The following is a 21,398-nucleotide window of genomic DNA, read 5'->3' as shown; positions in this document are numbered from 1 at the left end:
ATTCTGTCGACTGCTATTGAACGCATTTTGTTGTTTAGTTTCCTAACAAGTGATAAAATGGACCTAAATATAATATAAGTTTAGCAAAAAATCGAATAAATCCTACCAGGTAGGCAGGTAGTATCCAAGGGAAATTAGAACTTTGGGTATCAAAGAGTTAGAAAACGGCTTAAAATATCAAGAGCAAAATTTGGGTTAATTTTATGGTACACAAGGTGATTTTTTTTAATGGACTGCTGGGACTCGATTCATGTATAACTTTATTGTTTTTTAATTTATGTATAAGTACCATAAATTTAGGACCTATTAGGAAAATGGACATTTATGTATAACTTTATTTGAAATTTTTGGTAAATTTATATATAAATAGCGTAAATTTTGTTGGACTCGATTGAAAAAAAACAAATTATAGAGTATGCTCATATGATTCTACTACTGATCAGGACTAGCTAGTTGTTTGAATATAAGTCTATTATTACAAAGGATGTTCATATAATACAATCGATGTTCTCTTCGATGGCATAATTGTCATTTGTCATGCCCGCAATAATTTAAATAACTCACAATAATCTAAAAAAAACTCTATTAATTTGTCACGTTCACAAAAAACACTTTCGTAAAATATGTATATCAATTTATATATAGCATTCATTTAACAGTTTCTCATCATCCTTATCGTTTAGGAAAAACAAATTTTAATCTTTATTCATTATTAAAATTTAGAGCCAACTTCACAATACGAAAAGAGATCTTCTTATGACTATGATCATTTGCTTATAACTCAAAGTGATCAACAACTTTTTTAAATTATTGGTGAACTTTCAAGTTTTTTTAAAGTATATATATTTACTTATTTTTCCTTAATTAAACTATGTTTGACGTGACCGTTTTGTGAGCTCATGGTGAAATATTTAACAGATTGATGGTGTGATCATGCTCTTCAGTACTTTCTTCACGAGTCTTATATAAGCAACTTGTCATAAGCTTCAAAAAATATCAAACTTGTCTTTAGTTATATTTCGCTTAAATGTATATTCTAAAAAAAAGTTGAGCTAGACTATTAATAACAGTATTATCAAACATACATGTACTATTAATTCAATTTTTAAATGCAGAGTCCAAAAATAAAAGTTCGAACCGGTAAATGTGATCTATTACACACGAAGTACTTTAGAAATAAAATTTCAAAGAATTTTAATGTGTTTTAAGTCAAATAGCAAGGGAGAAAATTCAAGTAACTTTATGACAATTCTGAAACAATGGATTGGCCACATATTATACATTAGTTAATGATGTTGAAATATTTTAAAAATTTATTTCTATATAGTTCATGTGTAGTAGACCGCATCCACCGATTTGATTTTATTGTTAGGTTCTATTTTAAAAAATGGGTTGATAGTATTTGCGTATTAGATACTATTAATAGTAGTTTAGCTCAACTCCTAAATATGCGAAGTGATAAGTTGATGTAATTTAGATTTTTATCCTTCTTGCGATTTTGATAATTATAAGATTTGAATTTAGAATCTTCCAGAATTCCAAGTTCTAATACTCTCTAAAAATCATTATGCTCAAAAGAGTTATTTCAATTATAACTAAGTAGATAACTTAATAAAGTAATGTATACAGTGATTAAATATATTTTAAGATATAGTACTGAGAGCGGAAACAACTCTAGCCTCGTGCTTTCAATTCGCTCACATGCTAGTTCTCAAAGCGTTGTTGCTTTTGTTACGTGTCTGTTGTTGCTTTCATGAATCATGATTGCTTTTCTCCATGGAACCCAAGAAGAATTGAAAGGCGGCACCAAATCATCACCATCCGCACGTTTATTTTTGGATGAGCCGGATCCATTTTCAATGGACCCCTCGCTTTTTTTTTTGCCGTTTTCAGGCCAGTTTCGGGCTCCACGAACTCGCACCCTAACCCCGCCAGTGTGCTTTCAAAAGCTTTCATCACGAGAAATTCTTAGGTGCTTTATCAGCACCGTGTGTCATATCCATTCCTTTATACAAATAAGAAGATCAGAGATTTACTGTTCATGCTACAGTAGCATTTACTGCATCATTATTACTGCAGCTAATAATTAATTAAAAATATTACTGTAGCACACGGGTATACTGTAGCATTTAAAATGTATTGTAGCAGAGTGGGATACTGTAGCGTTTTCAAAAATTCAAATCATGCTATATTAAAAAATGGGATTACTGTAGCAAAAAATACCGTGCTTTGCACGGACCGCAAACTAGTATGTATTATACTAATAGGAATAGGTTTTGTAGTAAAAAAAAATTATATCGCATTCACATTTGCATCTGACCTCTGTCACATGAGCTACTCTTATTGCTTATTGATGTGGTGTGTGCCAATTTTTTAATATTCGATGAGCATCTAAGAATTTGGCTTTGGATAGCGTAGGAATAAAATGGACAACGCTGGTGGATGGCCATGAAAAGAAAAATTAAAGGGTTATATTGATAAAAAAAATTCTTTCGGTTAACGGGAAGAAAACTCAGTGAACAAGGCTAGTATCGTGAGAGGAGATCTGAGCTTGAGTCCTCGCATGGTCAGAAGACAACAAAAGACGTTACTATCTCAGACCAATTGATCGATGGGTACATCTTCGTCTGAGGGGAACCCGATATTAATTTTTTCTCAACCTCAGGTGCTGGATCAAGTAAAACACCGGGAGCTGGATCCTGTCTGATTTTCTATCCAACTCCAAGTGAATAATCGTAGGGTACGTATTTAAACCGTGGCCAGTGTTGTGCGCGGCGGAAGCTTTTCTTGTGCAATCACGAACAATAACTTGAACTAAGTCACAACTAATATACAAACACAACCACAGTAAGAACAAATAATTTACGTGGTTCGGCAAGTTGCCTACGTCCACGGGGTAAGGGGGAGGGAGTTCTTACTATTAGAAATCAGAGAATACAAGTAGAGTTACAAATCTCTCAGATCAAACCCTAAAACAAAGCTCTTGATCTCTCACAACTCTTCCACAATTGGATGCAACAATCCTCTCTCAAAAACTGCTCAAATTCGTCATTGTTTAACCCTAATAAATCAGATTTAGGTTATATATCAACTCAGAAATGAACCGGATCAAAATCCAAAAGGCCCAGCCCAAACAGATCGCGGTCGACCGCGCAGGTTCGCGGTCGACCTTCGCGGTCGACCGCGGCGGTCGACCGCGGCGTCGACCGCCACCAGCTCCGACTCCTACTAGCCTTCGTGCACGTTCACGGTCGACCGCGACGGTCGACCGCCAGTCTGCCTGGCTGATTTCTTTGTTGTTTCCTGTATTTCTTCAATTCTCCACCTCGGCGAATGTTTCCATCAAAACTGAGCCGATACCAAATCATCCAATAGTCTCTCAACAAGTCAGGGAACCAATCTAGAGCTGAAACGCGATCTCCCCCTATCTGAATCAACTGATCAAACCGGCTGCATCTGAAAAATTGCATACGTATCCTCTTGTCCAAGGAATCAAGCCGAACATAGTTCACCCAAATGACCTCCAAAGGCCTCAGCACTGAAGGATGTTCAAAAGCTTTAAACAATGACCAAATTTCACTCCTGAAACACCTCCAAAGGCCTCAGCACTGAAGGATGTTCAAAAGCTTTAAACAATGACCAAATTTCACTCCTGAAACAACTTTGGTCAACATATCTGCAGAGGATGTTCAAAAGCTTTAAACAATGACCAAATTTCACTCCTGAAACAACTTTGGTCAACATATCTGCAAAGTTGTCATTTGTGTAGACCTTCTCCAATATGACGTCTTCATCATCCAAAACATCCCGTACAAAGTGGAATCTGACGTCGATGTGCTTCGTGCGCGCATGATAGACTTGGTTCTTCGCCAAATAGATAGCTGACATGCTATTACAATATACCCGAATGGTCTCCTGAGCGATCCCCAAGTCCTCCAATAAACCACGCAACCATAAAGCCTCCTTAATAGCTTCAGTTACTGACATATACTCTGCCTCCGTAGTAGAGAGAGCCACTGTGGACTGAAGCGTGCATTGCCAACATACAGTTGCACCTGCCAATGTAAAAGCATAACCTGAAGTAGATCGGCGCTTGTCAAGATCTCCAGCATAATCTGAATCCACATATCCAATACAATCCTGCACATTCTTCTCATCCTTCTGGAATATTAAACCAACATCCACGGTGCCTCGAACATACCGTAGAATCCACTTCACGACCTCCCAATGACCCTTCCCGGGGTCGTGCATGTATTTCAATACCATGCTCACGGCCTGTGACAAATCTGGCCTCGTACACACCATCGCATACATCAAGCTACCTACTGTACTGGCATATGGGGCCTTCGACATATAATCTCTGTCCTCCACTGAAATAGATGACATCAACGTTGAAAGCTTGAAGTGGGGAGCCAATGGTGTGCTAACTGCTTTTGCATTACCGTCAAAGCTGAATTTCTTCAACATCTTCTGTAAGTAGCTCTTCTGTGTAAGTTTTAAGCTCCCTTTCACCCTGTCTCTCTCGATCTCCATACCCAATATCTTCTTTGCCTCTCCAAGATCCTTCATCTCAAACTCGGATGACAGCTCATCTTTTAGAAGCAATAAGCATATCGTCAACATATAAAAGCAAATATATGTGCTCACCATCATGTAGCTTGTGCATATAAACACATGGGTCATATGGGCTCCTCGTGTACCCTCGGCCAATCATAAAGCCGTTGAATCTCTTATACCACTGTCTTGGTGATTGTTTCAAACCATAAAGAGATGTCTTCAGCTTACAAACCAAATCTTCCTTTCCTACAGCTTTGAAACCCTGGGGTTGTGTCATGTAGATTTCCTCATCTAAATCACTGTGTAGAAAGGCTGTCTTCACATCTATCTGGACCAAATCCAAATCCAACCGTGCGACCAACGCTAATAAAATCCGTATAGACGAATGCTTCACAACGGGTGAAAATACTTCGTTGTAATCAATGCCCTCAAGCTGTGCATATCCCTTGGCAACCAATCTGGTTTTGAACCATATGTCCCCAATAGAAGATCCCTCCTTCTTCGCATATACTCACTTGCAACCAATAGCCTTCTTACCCTTGGGTAGATGTGCAAGTGTCCAAGTATCGTTCTTCTGAAGAGACCGCATCTCCTCCTCCATAGCTTCCCTCCACCTGATCGAATCGGGGCTAGACCCTACCTCCCTGAATGTGACTGGAACCATATCATTAACGACCTCCACTGATAATGCATATGCGACCATGACATCATTATACCTAGCTGGCCGACGAATCTCTATGCGACCATGACATCATTATACCTAGCTGGCCGACGAATCTCTCTCATCGGTCTATCTGCTGCAATGGACCCCTGAACATTATCATGTTCATGAGTCCCATAATCCACTGTATCCTCTATCTGTCCGGCTGTCATCTCATCTCCTCCCAGTGTCACCTCTGTAGGAGCCTTAATAGATACAGTGCTCTCTAGAGTGTGTGGAGTCACATCATCCTCCACCTGCTGCGATATCTCTCCTGTCTGGTCTTCCACCACCTGCTGAGAGGCTTGAGGCCTCATCATGTACGCCTCGTCAAATGTGACATCTCTGCTAATAACTATCTTCTTGTTCTGTGGATCCCATAACTTGAATCATTTGACTCCATCTCTAAATCCCACAAAGACTGTTTTCCTCGCTCTCGGATTTAATTTACCATCACTGACATGATAATAAGCTGGACACCCGAATATCCGAAGCGACTCATAGTCACTAGCCTCCGAACCAAACCAATGCTCCAAAGGAGTCTTCCCGTCTATCGCAGTGCACGACAACCTGTTCACGAGATGGCTCGCATAAACTAACGCCTCGGCCCAAAAGGATCTAGGCAATCCACTCTGCGTCATCATACACCGCACCTTCTCCAGCAAGGTACGGTTTAATCTCTCAGCCACCCCGTTCTGTTGCAGTGTCTTTCGAGCTGTAAAGTGTCTTCTAATGTCGTGATCCCGGCAAAACTACAGAAACGGATCACTCTTGTACTCTCCACTGTTATCTGAACGTAGAGTCTTCACCTTTCTACCTGTCTGCAGCTCCACTTTCTTCTTCTACTCCACAAAAATATCCAGGACCTGATGTTTATGCTTCATAGGGTATACCCAATTCCTTCTGGAATAATCATCAATGAAAATGACAAAATAGTTGGCCCCACCAAGAGATGTGTTCTTGGAAGGACCCCAAACATCTGTAGGAATGTAATCCAATGTACCTCGGGTGTTATGAATAGCGATGACAAACTTCACTCTAGTTTTCTTCCCAAGTACACAGTGCTCACACAGCTCCATCTTGCAGGTCTTAGCACCTTTTAATAGCCCCTGTTTTACCAATGACTATAGGGACTTATCACCTGTGTGTCCAAGTCTCATGTGCCATAAGGTGGTAGTGTCCTCCTCTGTAGTGATAGAAGCTGCCAGATCCCCTGTAACTGTCTTGCCCTTCAATTAGTATTGGTTGTTTTCCCCGACTCCTCGCATCACCACCATAGAACCCTTTGTGACCTTCAATGTAGCATCCTCTAAGATCACTCGATATCCTGCTGCCTCCAAAGTCCCAAGAGAAATGATGTTCTTCGTCAACTGCGGCACGAACCTCACTTCCTTTAATTCCCTCACTACACCATCATGCATCCTAATCCGGACTGAACCAATACCACCAATACCTCACATAGGGCATACGTGGTCATTACCCATAAGCACGACATCTCCTCTTTTCAGCTCCTCAAAGCTAGAAAATCATTCCCTCTTAGGGCAGATGTGATATGTAGCTCCCGAATCCATCATCCACTCTGTGGAATCCGCATAGCAAACCGACAGTAAAGCAGGGTATGAATAGCCTGAAGAATCTGAATCTGAATGCTCACCAATAGCTTTTGCAACATTCACCTCTGAAGCTTGTGCAGCTTTCCCTTTTATTCTTCCCGGCTTTTTCTTTCCACTTTGGGCAATCAATCTTCCAATGTCCTTCTTCGTTACAATACCGACATTGATTCCTACCAACACTCTTATAAGCACTCCTATTCCTTGATTTTGAGCGGTTAAACTGGCGATGGTTTGGATCTCGGCCTCGAACTGCTAACGCATCTCCCGATGCCTTCTTGGAGGGTTCACCATCACTCTTCCTCAACTCATAGTTCACCAAAGCTGAGGTCACCTCCTTGTAGCTGACTGTAGTTCTTCCATTGATCATAGTGAGAACGAACGTACCATAATCATCTTCGGGCAACGAACACAGAAGTAGCATCGCCTTGTCTTCATCCTCAACTATAATATCAACATTGGTCATATCTGAAAGTAGCTTAGTGAAGTTGTTGACATGCTCCCTGATGGAAACTCCCCTCTTTATCTTGAACTGATAAAATCTCTTCTTCAAGTAAAGCCGATTCTCAATGCTCTTCATAAGATATTTCTCATTGAGTGTTTCCCACATCTTCTTCGCCGACGTCTCGTTCACGACATCATAAATAAGATCTGGCATCAAGCATGACCTAATAACACAACAAGCTCTACTGTTCATCTTCCTCCAAACCTTATCCTCCATCTCTGCGGATTTCTCTTTTAACTCAAGAGTCTCCTCCAAATTCTGTGCATCCAAGGCATCCATCACCTGACACCTCCACAATCCAAAATTGATTTTGTCATCAAACTTAGTGAAGAATTACAGGAAAACAGCAAAGAAATCAGCCAGGTAGACTGGCGGGGGGCCCTCGCGGTCGACCGCGAATGTGCACGAAGGCCAGTGTGATTCGGAGCTGAAGGCGGTCGATCGTGATGGTTGACCGCAAGGACCCTGTAGCGAATTTACTCTCAGGAAATCAGTATGGTCAGACCTGCGCGGTCGACCGCCGCGGTCGACCGTCGATGTTCTGGGCTGGGCTTTCTGGATTTTGACCCATTTCATTTCTGAGTTGTATATAACTCAAAACCTGATTGTTTAGGGTTAATCAAGGATGAATTTAAGCAGTCTTTGAGAGAGGATTGTTACATTCAATTGTGGGAGAGTTGAGAGAGATCAAGAGCTTTGTTTTATGATTTGATCTGAGAGATTTGTAACTCAACTTGTATTCTCTGATTTCTAATAGTAAGAACCCCCCCCTCCTTACCCCGTGGACGTAGGCAACTTGCCAAACCACGTAAAATTATTTGTTCTTGCTGTGATTGTGTTTGCATATTAGTTGTGGTTAGTTCGAGTTATTGTTCGTGTTGCACAAGAAAAGCTTCCGCCGCGCACAATAATTAGTATCAGAGCTAGATCTACAACATGGGAGAAGCAAGCATCTCAGGTTCGTCTCTTACAAAGGCGATACAGAGTCTAAGCATCAATAACATAAAGATTGATGTTTCGAAGTTCGACGGCAAGGTTAATTTTGGATTGTGGAGGTGTCAGGTGATGGATGCCTTGGATGCACAAAATTTGGAGGAGACTCTTGAATTAAAAGAAAACCCCGCTGAGTTGGAGGATAAGGTTTGGAGGAAAATGAACAGTAGAGCTTGTGGTGTTATTAGGTCATGCTTGACGTCGGATCTTATTTACGATGTTATGAACTAGACGTCGGCGAAGAAGATGTGGGAAACACTCAATGAGAAATATCTTACGAAGAGCATTGAGAATCGGCTTCACTTGAAGAAGAGATTTTACCAGTTCAAGATGAAGAGAGGGGTTTCCATCAGGGAGCATGTCAACAACTTCACTAAGCTACTTTCAGATATGGCCAATGTTGATATTATAGTTGAGGATGAAGACAAGGCGATGCTACTTCTGTGTTCGTTGCCCGAAGATGATTATGGTACGTTCATTCTCACTATGATCAATGGAAGAACTACAGTTGCCCGAAGATGATTATGGTACGTTCATTCTCACTATGATCAATGGAAGAACTACAGTCAGCTACAAGGATGTGACCTCAGCTTTGGTGAACTATGAGTTGAGGAAGAATGATGGTGAACCCTCCGAGAATGCATCGGGAGATGCATTAGCAGTTCGAGGCCGAGATCCAAACCGTCGCCAGTTCAACCACTCAAAGTCAAAGAATAAGAGTGCCTATAAGAGTTAGTAGAAATCAATGTCGGTATTGTAAAGAAGAAGGACATTGGAAGATTGACTGCCCAAAGTGGAAAGAAAAAGCCGGGAAGAATAAGAGGAAAGCTACACAAGCTTCATAAGTGAATGTTGCAAAAGCTATTGGTGAGCATTCAGATTCAGATTCTTCAGGTTATTCATGCCCTGCGTTACCGTCAGTTTGCTATGCGGATTCCACGGAGTGGATGATGGATTCAGGAGCTACATATCATATCTGCCCTAAGAGGGAGTGGTTTTCTAGCTTTGATGAGCTGGAAAGAGGGGATGTCGTGCTTATGGGTAATGATCACGTATGTCCTATTGGTGGTATTGGTTCAGTCCGGATTAGGATGCATGATGGTGTAGTGAGGGAATTGAAGGAAGTGAGGTTCGTGCCACAGTTGACGAAGAACATTATTTCTCTTGGGACTTTGGAGGCAGCAGGATATCGAGTGATCTTAGAGGATGCTACAGTAAAGATCAGAAGGGTTCTATGGTGGTGATGCGAGGTGTCAGGGAAAACAATCTATACTACTTAAAGGGCAAGACAGTTACAGGGGGTCTGACAGCTTCTATTACTACAGAGGAGGATACTACCACCTTATGGCACATGAGACTTGGACACACAGGTGATAAGTCCCTACAGTCATTGGCAAAACAGGGGCTATTGAAAGGTGCTAAGACCTGTAAGATGGAGCTGTGTGAGCACTGTATACTTGGGAAGAAGACTAGAGTGAAGTTTGGCACCACTGTTCATAACACCCGAGGTACTTTGAATTAAATTCACACAGATATTTGGGGTCCTTCCAAGAACACATCTCTTGTGGGTGGCAACTATTTTGTCACTTTCATTGATGACTATTCCAGGAGGAATTGGGTATACCCTATAAAGCATAAACATCAGGTCCTGGATATTTTTGTGGGGTGGAAGAAGAAAGTGGAGTTGTAGACAGATAGAAAGGTGAAGACTCTACGTTCAGATAACGGTGGAGAGTACAAAAGTGATCCGTTTCTAGAGTTTTGCCGGGATCACGGCATTAGAAGACACTTTACAGTTCGAAAGACACCGCAACAGAACGGGATGGCTGAGAGATTGAACCGTACATTGCTGGAGAAGGTATGGTGTATGATGACACAGAGTGGATTGCCTAGATCCTTTTGGACCGAGGCGGTAGTTTATGCGAGCCATCTCATGAACAGGTTGCTGTGCACTGCGATAGACGGGAAGACTCCTTTGGAGCGTCGGTTTGATTTGGTGGCTAGTGACTATGAGTCGCTTCGGATATTCGGGTGTCCAGCTTATTATCATGTCAGTGATGGTAAATTAAATCCGAGAGCGAGGAAAGCAGTCTTTGTGGGATTTAGAGATGGAGTCAAATGATTCAAGTTATGGGCTCCAGAGGACAAGAAGATAGTTATTAGCAGAGATGTCACATTTGACGAGGCGTATATGATGAGGCCTCGAGCCTCTCAGCAGGTGGAGGGAGACCAGACAGGAGAGATATCATAGCAGGTGGAGGATGATGTGACTCCACACACTCTAGAGAGCACTGTATCTATTAAGGCTCCTACAGAGGTGACACTGGGAGGAGATGAGATGACAGCCGGACAGATAGAGGATACAGTGGATTATGGGACTCATGAACATGATAATGTTCAAGGGTCCATTGCAGCAGATAGACCGAGGAGAGAGATTCATCGGCCAGCTAGGTATAATGATGTCATGGTCGCATATGCATTATCAGTGGAGGTCATTGATGATATGATTCCAGTCACATTCATGGAGGCAGGGTCTAGCCCCGATTCGATCAGGTGGAGGGAAGCTATGGAGGAGGAGATGCGGTCTCTTCAGAAGAACGATACTTGGACACTTGCACATCTACCCAAGGGTAAGAAGGCTATTGGTTGCAAGTGAGTATATGCGAAGAAGGAGGGATCTTCTATTGGGGACATATGGTTCAAAACCAGATTGGTTGCCAAGGGATATGCACAGCTTGAGGGTATTGATTACAACGAAGTATTTTCACCCGTTGTGAAGCATTCGTCTATACGGATTTTATTAGCGTTGGTGGCACGGTTGGATTTGGATTTGGTCCAGATGGATGTGAAGACAGCCTTTCTACACAGTGATTTAGATGAGGAAATCTACATGACACAACCCCAGGGTTTCAAAGCTGTAGGAAAGGAAGATTTGGTTTGTAAGCTGAAGAAATCTCTTTATGGTTTGAAACAATCACCAAGACAGTGGTATAAGAGATTCGACGGCTTTATGATTGGCCGAGGGTACACGAGGAGCATATATGACCCATGTGTTTATATGCACAAGCTACATGATGGTGAGCACATATATTTGCTTTTATATGTTGACGATATGCTTATTGCTTCCAGGAATTCTTCGGCTATCCGAAAATTAAAAGATGAGCTGTCATCCGAGTTTGAGATGAAGGATCTTAGAGAGGCAAAGAAGATATTGGGTATGGAGATCGAGAGAGACGGAGTGAAAGGGAGTTTGAAACTTACACAGAAGAGCTACTTGAAGAAAATGTTGAAGAAATTCAGCTTTGATGGTAATACAAAAGCAGTTAGCACACCATTGGCTCCCCACTTCAAGCTTTCAGCGTTGATGTCACCTGTTTCAGTTGAGGACAGAGATTATATGTTGAATGTCCCATATGCCAGTATAGTAGGTAGCTTGATGTATGCGATGGTGTGTACGAGGCCAGATTTGTCACAGGCCGTGAGCATGGTATCAAGATACATGCACGACCCCGGGAAGGGTCATTAGGAGGCCGTGAAGTGGATTCTACGGTATGTTCGAGGCACCGTGGATGTTGGTTTAGTATTCCAGAAGGATGAGAAGGATAGGCATGATTGTATTGGATATGTGGATTCAGATTATGCTGGAGATCTTGACAAACGCCGGTCTACTTTGGCGGGTGCACCTGTATGTTGGCGATGCACGCTTCAGTCCACAGTGGCTCTCTCTACTACAGAGGCAGAGTATATGGCAGTTACTGAAGCTATTAAGGAGGCTTTATGGTTGCGTGGGTTATTGGAGGACTTGGGGATCGCTCAGGAGACTATTCGGGTATATTATGATAGCATGTCGGCTATCTATTTAGCGAAGAACCAGGTTTATCATGCGCGCACGAAGCACATAGATGTCAGATTTTACTTTGTACGTGACGTGTTGGATGATGGAGACGTCATACTAGAGAAGGTCCACACTAATGACAACCCTACAGATATGTTGGCCAAAGTTGTTTCAGGAGTGAAATTTGGTCATTGTTTGAAGCTTTTAAACATCCTTCAGTGCTGAGGCCTTTGGATGTCATTTGGGTGAACTACGTTCAGCTTGATTCCTTGGACAAGAGGATACGTAGGCAGTCTTTCAGATGCAGCCGGTTTGATCAGTTGATTCAGATGGGGGGGAGAGATCGCGTTTCAGCTCTAGATTGGTTCTCTGACTTGTTGAGGGACTATTGGATGATTTGGTGTCGGCTCGGTTTTGATGGAAACATTCGCCGAGGTGGGGAATTGAAGAATTACAGCAAAACAACAAAGAAATCAGCCAGGCTGACTGGTGGTCGACCGCGAACGTGCACGAAGACTACCAGGATTCGGAGCTGCTGGCGGTCGACCGCGGATGACTGTAAGTGTTTTTACTCTCGGGACTGAGATTCGGTCGACCGTGACTGTCGACCGCGAGACCTGCGCGGTTGACCGCCGCGGTCGACCGTCGATGTTCTGGGCTGGGCTTTCTGGATTTTGACCCGTTTCGTTTCTGAGTTGTATATAACTCAAAACCTGATTGTTTAGGGTTAAGCAAGGACGAATTTGAGCAGTCTTTGAGAGAGGATTGTTGTATCCAATTGTGGGAGAGTTGAGAGAGATCAAGAGCTTTGTTTTAGGGTTTGATCTGAGAGATTTGTAACTCTACTTGTATTCTCTGATTTTTAATAGTAAGAACTCCCCCCTCATTACCCCGTGGTCGTAGGCAACTTGCCGAACCACGTAAAATTGTTTGTTCTTGCTGTGGTTGTGTTTGCATATTAGTTGTGGTTAGTTCGAGTTATTGTTCGTGTTGCACAAGAAAAGCTTCTGCCGCGCACAACACTTAGGAACATCAATCTTCGTGTTATTGATGCTCAGACTCTGTATCGCCTTTGTTAGAGACGAACCTGATGTGCTTGCATCTCCCATGTTGTCGATCTAGCTCTGATACCAATTGTTGTGCGCGACGGAAACTTTTCTTGTGCAATCACGAACAATAACTCGAACTAAGTCACAACTAATATGCAAACACAACCACAGCAAGAACAAACAATTTATGTGGTTTGGCAAGTTGCCTACGTCCACGGGACAATGGGGAGGGAGTTCTTACTATTAGAAATCAGAGAATACAAGTAGAGTTACAAATCTCTCAGATCAAACCCTAAAACAAAGCTCTTGATCTCTCACAACTCTCCCACAATTGGATGAAACAATACTCTCTCAAAGACTGATCAAATTCGTCCTTGCTTAACCCTAACAAATCAGGTTTAGGGATATATATAACTTACAAAACGAATCGGGTCAAAAACCTGAAGCCCAGACCGCCACCAGCTCCGACTCCTACTAGCCTTCGTGCACGTTCACGGTCGACCGCGGCGGTCGACCGTCAGTCTGCCTGGCTGATTTCTTTGTTGTTTCCTGTATTTCTTCAGCCAGCTAGTGGGGTTTCACCCACTGGATCACTATTGGTTATTCCGATATTAGACCCTCAAATTAGTCCATGTTTTGATTTTGGTCTCTCCAAATCATTGAAATTGTTATTAGAACTCATGTCATATAAGATGTTTGAAATTAGTTTCTTGTTACAAAATCCATCCGATTTGATAACGAGGATGGTGTTAGTGATTAACTATGAATGATTAAATTACCAAAATAACCTACCAAGGAACTTCCAGCCCCAAACGTTATTTTCCCCTTTGTGTCCAACTCTCGCTTCTTTTCCCCCTCTCTATATATAGCCTCCTAAATCAACACCGGAATCATTCCTTGCAATAAAAAAAAGGGTATGTTACTTGCATTACAAAAACATAATAAAATAATAAAATAATAAAGTTGCAAGAATATTCTTCCAAATATTTCAAACGGGTACAACATGTGGCAAGGAAAAGTTCTCAACATGTTCCAACAAGCTCCCAAGGATGCTCCTAATTAAGTCCTAGTTGGCGGTGGGGTCCACCATAGAGCTCCTAAGAGCTCCACAAATTTGTGGAGCACTTAGGGAGCTCCTAAGGGGTAGGGGCCCACTAAAAAATATTTTTATTAGATTTATTATTTTAAAATGTATTTATAAAATATTAGAGGTAGAAGAATAGATTTTTTAAATAATATTTAAGCTCCTAATTGGGAGTTTGTTGGAATATTTCTCCTAGTAGGAAGCTCCTAAGTGAGTCTCATGCTTGAGAGCACTCCAACAAGAGCTCCCTATTAGGAGATTGGTGCACTTGCTCTAAGCGTAATGACTAATCTCAGAATTTGAAAGATTATAGGTAGGGAATAAGATATAAATAAGCCATAAAAATGAATAGAAGAACGACGTTGTTATGTATTTTAAAGTTGGTGACTTGATTTTTTTAATTTTTTTTAACGTGTTGTTTGTATTGATACTGATTGCGCATATAATTTTATTGATACATAATATATTGTTTCTGTATTGTTTCGTACAATGCTAGATTTCCGTGAGTTTCTACGATTCTATAGAAATGTTTTCTTGCGTGGAGAGGTGACTTGCCTTGGTAAAGGATTTGGTGGGGTTGAGTTGTGATTTGTGAAGATGCTATAATGAACGCTTGTTACGTTGGTTGGTTGTGGATATTGGACTTGTGATAAGTTTGGTCTTTTTAACCAACCAACGTTGTGGCGCGTGTATATGAATGAAGCAAAAAACACTGTAAAATTATATATTGTATATATTGATTGTAAAATCATAACAGAGAAAAATGATGGTGGCCAATCTAAGTTGAACTTCAACTTAGTTTCATAGGAAAATGGGAGACCAAGTACAACAACACTTGCAATAATTCAATTTAATATATAGATTGCCAAGCTAAATTGGCTATTCTCAACTAAAACTAGTATAGAACTAATATTTGACTATCTTTTTTTTTATTCAACTTTGAGTTAGATTCAATTTGATTATCTCATTTTCTTTCCAAGCTACATACTAACCAGATTAGGTTCAAATAATGTCGTTCTCGCAATAAGACCGTGAACTTGGATTTCCAATTTCTGCTCTGCCCTCTTCTCTTTTAGTATGCTTTTTTATTTATTTATTATTTATTATTATTTTTGTTGCCATAAGCTGGGCATGACGTCTCACTTATTCCTTGTGATGTTTGGCTACATTATTTAAGAGAAACAAGAAATAGTTATATGATATCACCAAACTTTTTGCTGATTATGTAACAACTGACATCTAAGGATCACTCCTCGCCCATGTTTGCACAATTAGATTGGCAATTTCATATAATATATGTGCTTGTATCTCTTGTTTGAGCTATGTTTATACTATTATCGTTTTGAGTAGGAACCCCCCGCCCCCCTTCCTAAATGTACTACTTTTCGGGGATTATTAATAAAATTATTAAAGTTTAAGAGAGAGTTTTTGTTGGATATTTTATTGGAGAAAATACAAATTTACCTTCATGAATAGTCCCACATGGAATAGTGTTATGAATACAATTAAAACGTGTGTAACGACAATACATAATGGGAAACGTTACGAAAATTTAATACGAACGTTACCGTATTAATTGTAGGAATTGTAATGGGTTTCTCAACCCTATATATATACACCCCTTATTCACATTCGGAATATATATAGAAATAATTATCTCTTTTTCCTCTTCTCTCCTTTGCATATTATTTTCGTTCATATGTTGGTGTTATTTTTGGGAAACTGTTCTTCATCTGAGCTGAAGCTATGTTCTCTCGCCCGAGTACGTACAGAGGTCGGCCGCTTTTGGGGTTTTCTACCTCCAGGGGAGAGAGGATCATCTACGCCAGGGCGATAGGCGTGTCCTCAATCTACTAGGGTAGTGTTTACACGACTACTCCCGATCAGGCCAGACTTTCTTATTATTTTATTTCAGATTTATTTTACATGCTATAATTTTATTTAATTTTTTCCCAACAATCTAGAAGATTGATTGCTTTACAACTATTATTTTAAACCCAAAATTATTATTAAATTTTTTACTGTTCATCAAATTACTATTCACTCATTTTTTTATTTCTGTTAGCAACGTTACTGTTAAAAAATAGTTTTTGTTACCGTTTATTTTATAAAAAAAATGGTTTATTGTTTACATAGAGCGCTGTTCATCAGAGAATTATTTTTCTTGTTCATAAAAATGCAATTACTGCTCATTCTAGGAAAATACAGTTTCTGTAACTGTTTTCTTACTTATTTTAATTGCTGTAATTAATTAATGTCTCTGTAGCAATTAAGTATTCATGGCAATTATTGTAGCAAATTACTGTGCCATTTATAAATAGTAAAAGTGTAAGTATTGTTCACGGTTACTGATACAGTTTTACAGTTAAATATTTACGTATTTATTGCTAACAGTCACTATTCACATATACTGTTAAGGAACAAGAAATCATTAAGTGATCCGATTCAAGTTTTCTTGGATTAGTTGATGTCTAAGGCAAGATTTAGGGGTTGCGTAACGCGCTTCGCAAGGAACGAGGTACTTAATTGATCTTTGATCTTCCTCTAGTACTATCCTTACCTGGCTAAACTATCCAGGTAAAACTTTAATCTTTTTTACTTTATGAGTTTTTGGTTAGGAGCTGATCTAGTTAAGTTTCTGATCTAGTTGTATTGACAAAAACCTTTTCATTTATAGCTTTAGTTTTACAATCATATGTAATATTATTAATTTATTACAAATCATTCGATATAGGTTTTCCATTTAAATAGGGCTTATACGTCCTATGTTTATGTGATTGTGTTTATTTGATAATTTTTATAATTTCATATAAAACATTTTATATTCAAGCATGAATAAAAGGACCAGAATTATGAGAATAATTCATATGTATAAATTTAAATTTGAAAAATCTCTTTTGTAGGCAACCAATTTAAATTTGGAATGTCTCTTTTGTAGGTAATCAATTTAAATTTGGAAGGTTTCCTTTGTAGGCAACAAATTTACAACCTCTTATAATACGAGAATTTAAAATTTATGCATATGAAGTATGAAATATACTTTAAGATATGAAATCATATTATATGGTTCTCTTGAATGCTTTGCATGTAACTATTAGTAATTTCATTCATGTATGTACATATGCATACATGTAAAGACATAATTGCAGTATTTTAGTTCCATATTAGTTTGAAATGTTCAGATATTAAGGGTAAATTCTAACCCTATGCAGTTACATCTTCAGACATGGACTACGATCATTTATGATCATAGATCATGATCTTTTATGCTACCATATTTTAATGTCCTATCATTTTAATAGTGACTACAAAAATTATTTTTTGTAGCTCTTTATTTGACTACATGTATAATATTTTCTCTTGAGATTTCAGGAAATGATTAGAGTTGATATAAATATGCTCTGTTAACTAGTATACCTAGTTATAGGAGATATGATGAATCAATGTCTTGGAAAATTAAATCAAGAAGTATGTCTTATAACTTCTATTTATATGATGAATAAAAGTTATATTAAAATTAGTCCATCAAATAATTAAATTGTTATTAGGTTCCCTTATCCTTATAAGTTGTTTCAAATCAATCTCTTCTCTTGATACTTGTACTCTTGCCTAGAAAGATTGATTTGAAACACAACATAAACAAGAAGGGGAACTAATGTCAAACAATATGAAGGACTAATTATAAAATAACTTGATATATATATACAACGTCTGTTAGGCAAAGTTGTGATTCTAAACTTTATAAAGTCTAAAAAGAATCTTGCTGACCCATTAACAAAGGATCTATCCGGGAGTGTGGTTCTGGATTCATCGAGGGACATGAGATTAATAGATGAGATCACTGACAGTGGCAACCCAATCTTTATTTGGAGACGTAGTCTCAATGTTGGTTCAATGTGGTAGAAACAAGCTGGACTAGCGACACCCGTGTTGAGCATCGACCTAGATATATTTATATATCATTATAGTAGCATGTGCTACTTCCCCTTCTATATGATGATGATGCTCTTATGATACAGTTGGTTAGGCTGAGTTTTACTCTTAATAAGTCCAACGCGTGTATTACGGAGGGTATGATATCCAGCTGTAGTACCCTTGGAGGAATTACCTACGTGAGAGGAACCATGATAGCGCTGGGCTAACCACTAGAAACTCTCATGAGTCGGTTTATTGTGAGCATGGCCTTTAACACTCAACCCACTTTGCTCAATAGATAAAAATGTATTGTGTGTGTTTTCATCAATACCTAGTTAAAGGGGCCTAATTCAAGGCTTAGTCCATTAATGTCCCTCAGGTGACGATGAACTCACTAAGGAAAGGTTCAAAGCCGAAAGCTACCTCTCCCGAATTCTCGATACGAAAGGTTGTCCAACCTATATTTGATTTATGATTTCTTGATTTATTTATTGATTTCTGAGTCTTCAGTCAATAGGGGGACTGTTGGATATTTTGTTGGAGAAAAGGTAATTCTGCCTTCATGAATAGTCCCACATGAAATAGTGTTATGAATACAATTAAAACGTGCGTAACGGCTATACATTAGTGAGAACATTACGAAAATTTATGACGAACGTTACCATATTAATTGTAGGAATTGTAATGGCTTTCTCAATCCTATATATATACACCCCTTATTCACATTGGGAATATATATAGAAACAATTCTCTCTTTTTCCTCTTCTCTCCTCTGCATATTATTTTCGTTCATATGTTGGGTGTTATTTTTGGGCAACCTTTCTTCGTCTGAGCTGAACCTCTATTCTCTCGTCCGAGTACAGAGGTCGGCCGCTTCCGGGGGTTTTTACCGCTATGGGAGAGAGGATCATTTGTGTCAGGGCGATAGACAGGTCCTCAATCTTCTAGAGCAGTGTTTACACGACTGTTCCCGATCAAGTCAAACTTTCTTATTATTTTATTTCAGATTTATTTTACATGATATAATTTTATTTGATATTTTTTCTAAAAGTTTTCATGATGACAACTACAATTAAGGGAGACTCTTCCAATATTTTGAGAGCTACGGGAGTTTTCCGGTAATCATCCGAAATTAAGAATGATTTTGTCATATTTGGCCGAGACATGGCTCAGTCTCCTATAGGGTGGCAACGGCTGTTACTACTTGGAGACTTCACCAATTAATAACACATGTACGAATTTCTCAATGCTATCTAAAAGCGACCTACTAACTATAGTCTATATATAAAATACTGCATACCTAAATTTGATAGGCAGGAGCTGGTAAAATTGACACTGAGTACATTGGTAGTACTATTTTCCAAGATCTATGTAATAATGTCAAATTTGTTTCTGTCAAAATCAAATCCAAAAAGTGCCTTTCTCTGTGGTGAGTACACCAGGCGCAACCAAAATAATACTTATTTTCCCTGCTTTTTAGGAAAATGCCAGGCCGGAAGTTATGGGTATAGGCTCTTATATTTGGCTCTTGAGATCACATCAAACACATAGACAAGAGAAAAATTGTAGTAGTTGACTATTTTCTGAGAATCATAAAATTTGTTTTTAGTGTAGGAAAGGAATTTACAGGCTAAATTTTACTCAAATGTCCTATAGTTACAACAACTTTCTAATTAAAGTGAGTATTATTTTAAAGGGAAAAATGTTTTAAGGCCCCCAAAAAAAGATCCGGTTGTGACCCAGCCCCCTCAATTAATTCCCTTAGCATTCAGCCCCATTAAATAGTGAAAAATGCGGCCCAGCCCTAAAACTTCATTCCTATACATGTATTGGGTGTATTTTGACCAACATACCTAAATTACCCTCTTCTCTCTCAAACGAAAACCGGCTAAATGGGTTCCGCCTCTGGCGGCGACCGCTCCCATCGCATTTAAGGCGAAGCGACGGAGGAAAGAGGGGGAAAAAGCGCGCGCTCCCTCCATTACTGTGCTGCTTCATCAGACGGTACTATAAATCGGTTAGTTCTAGCTCTCACTCTCTCATTAATGAAATTAGGGTATGTTCTTCAACTGCCAACCACGCCTATGCGGCTGAAATCACCTCAATTACTCCTCACCTCCTCATAACTGTCCTCTAACTGTCCTCATAACTCTCAACCACCCAATGACCGCCGATGACTTGATTTGCATGGTGTCTTTAGGCGAGAATGCCATATTTATGAAGCTAATGTCGACAACAAGCTTTTATGAATTGAAATATGGTGTGGCTGAAAGATTGAAAGTACCTGAAGAATCTTTTTCCCTGATATATAAATCTGAGAGGCACCCCAACCTGAGTTTTTCGGTTGAGAACGAAGCTGACCTGAAGTGCATGTTGGAGCACAATCAAAATATTGGTTGTACGGAGATTCATATGCAGGCTGCTGTTAATGTAGAGTGTTCCACGTCAGGCAAGAATCAGAAAGATATTAGGGAAATGTAAGTAATTAGTAAACTCTTTATAACATTGTGCTTAGTGTGATGTAAACACCGTTATCTTTTGGTCAACTTTCAATGACCCCTCTGGGCTTTAAATCCCCTGAATGTAACCGTATAACCGTCGTCATAAATTTGAACCCCCAACGGGTTCCAAAGAGTTGATGAGCATGGTGCCGTCAGGCGATAATGCTATATTCTGCATGATTTTAAGTGCACGTTGGAACGCAAGTAAATAACTAGAATTGTTCTGATTAAAATGCAAGATGTTGATGCCAAGTAGTGTCCTACTCCTGAGGAAAAAACAGAAAGTTATTACTGATTTGTAAGTAATAGAATGAACTCTGCTTGAAACTGGTATATGTGGGATGTTGAAATTGTGATTTCAGGTTTCGATGCTACTTTGGGGAAAAATAATTGTCAACGCTGATGGGTACATTTTAACCCTTCAGCTTACAGGTTAATTATCTAAGATATATGTTAACTATTATATGAACATGTTAACTCTCATTGGAACATGTTATACTTTTCTTGAACATGTTAACTTTCGTATTTATGTGTTAACTATGTCCATTGTCTGTTAAATTCCACTACTCTATGTTAAGTTTTAATCAAAATGGTTAAATTTACACACAGTTAGTTAACTTTTGGTGTGCTGTGTTAACCATCCATATTG

This window comes from Asparagus officinalis, chromosome 4 (assembly GCF_001876935.1).
Source record: "Asparagus officinalis chromosome 4, Aspof.V1, whole genome shotgun sequence".
Classification (NCBI taxonomy): Eukaryota; Viridiplantae; Streptophyta; class Magnoliopsida; order Asparagales; family Asparagaceae; genus Asparagus; species Asparagus officinalis.
Note: the sequence above shows the minus strand (reverse complement) of the source record.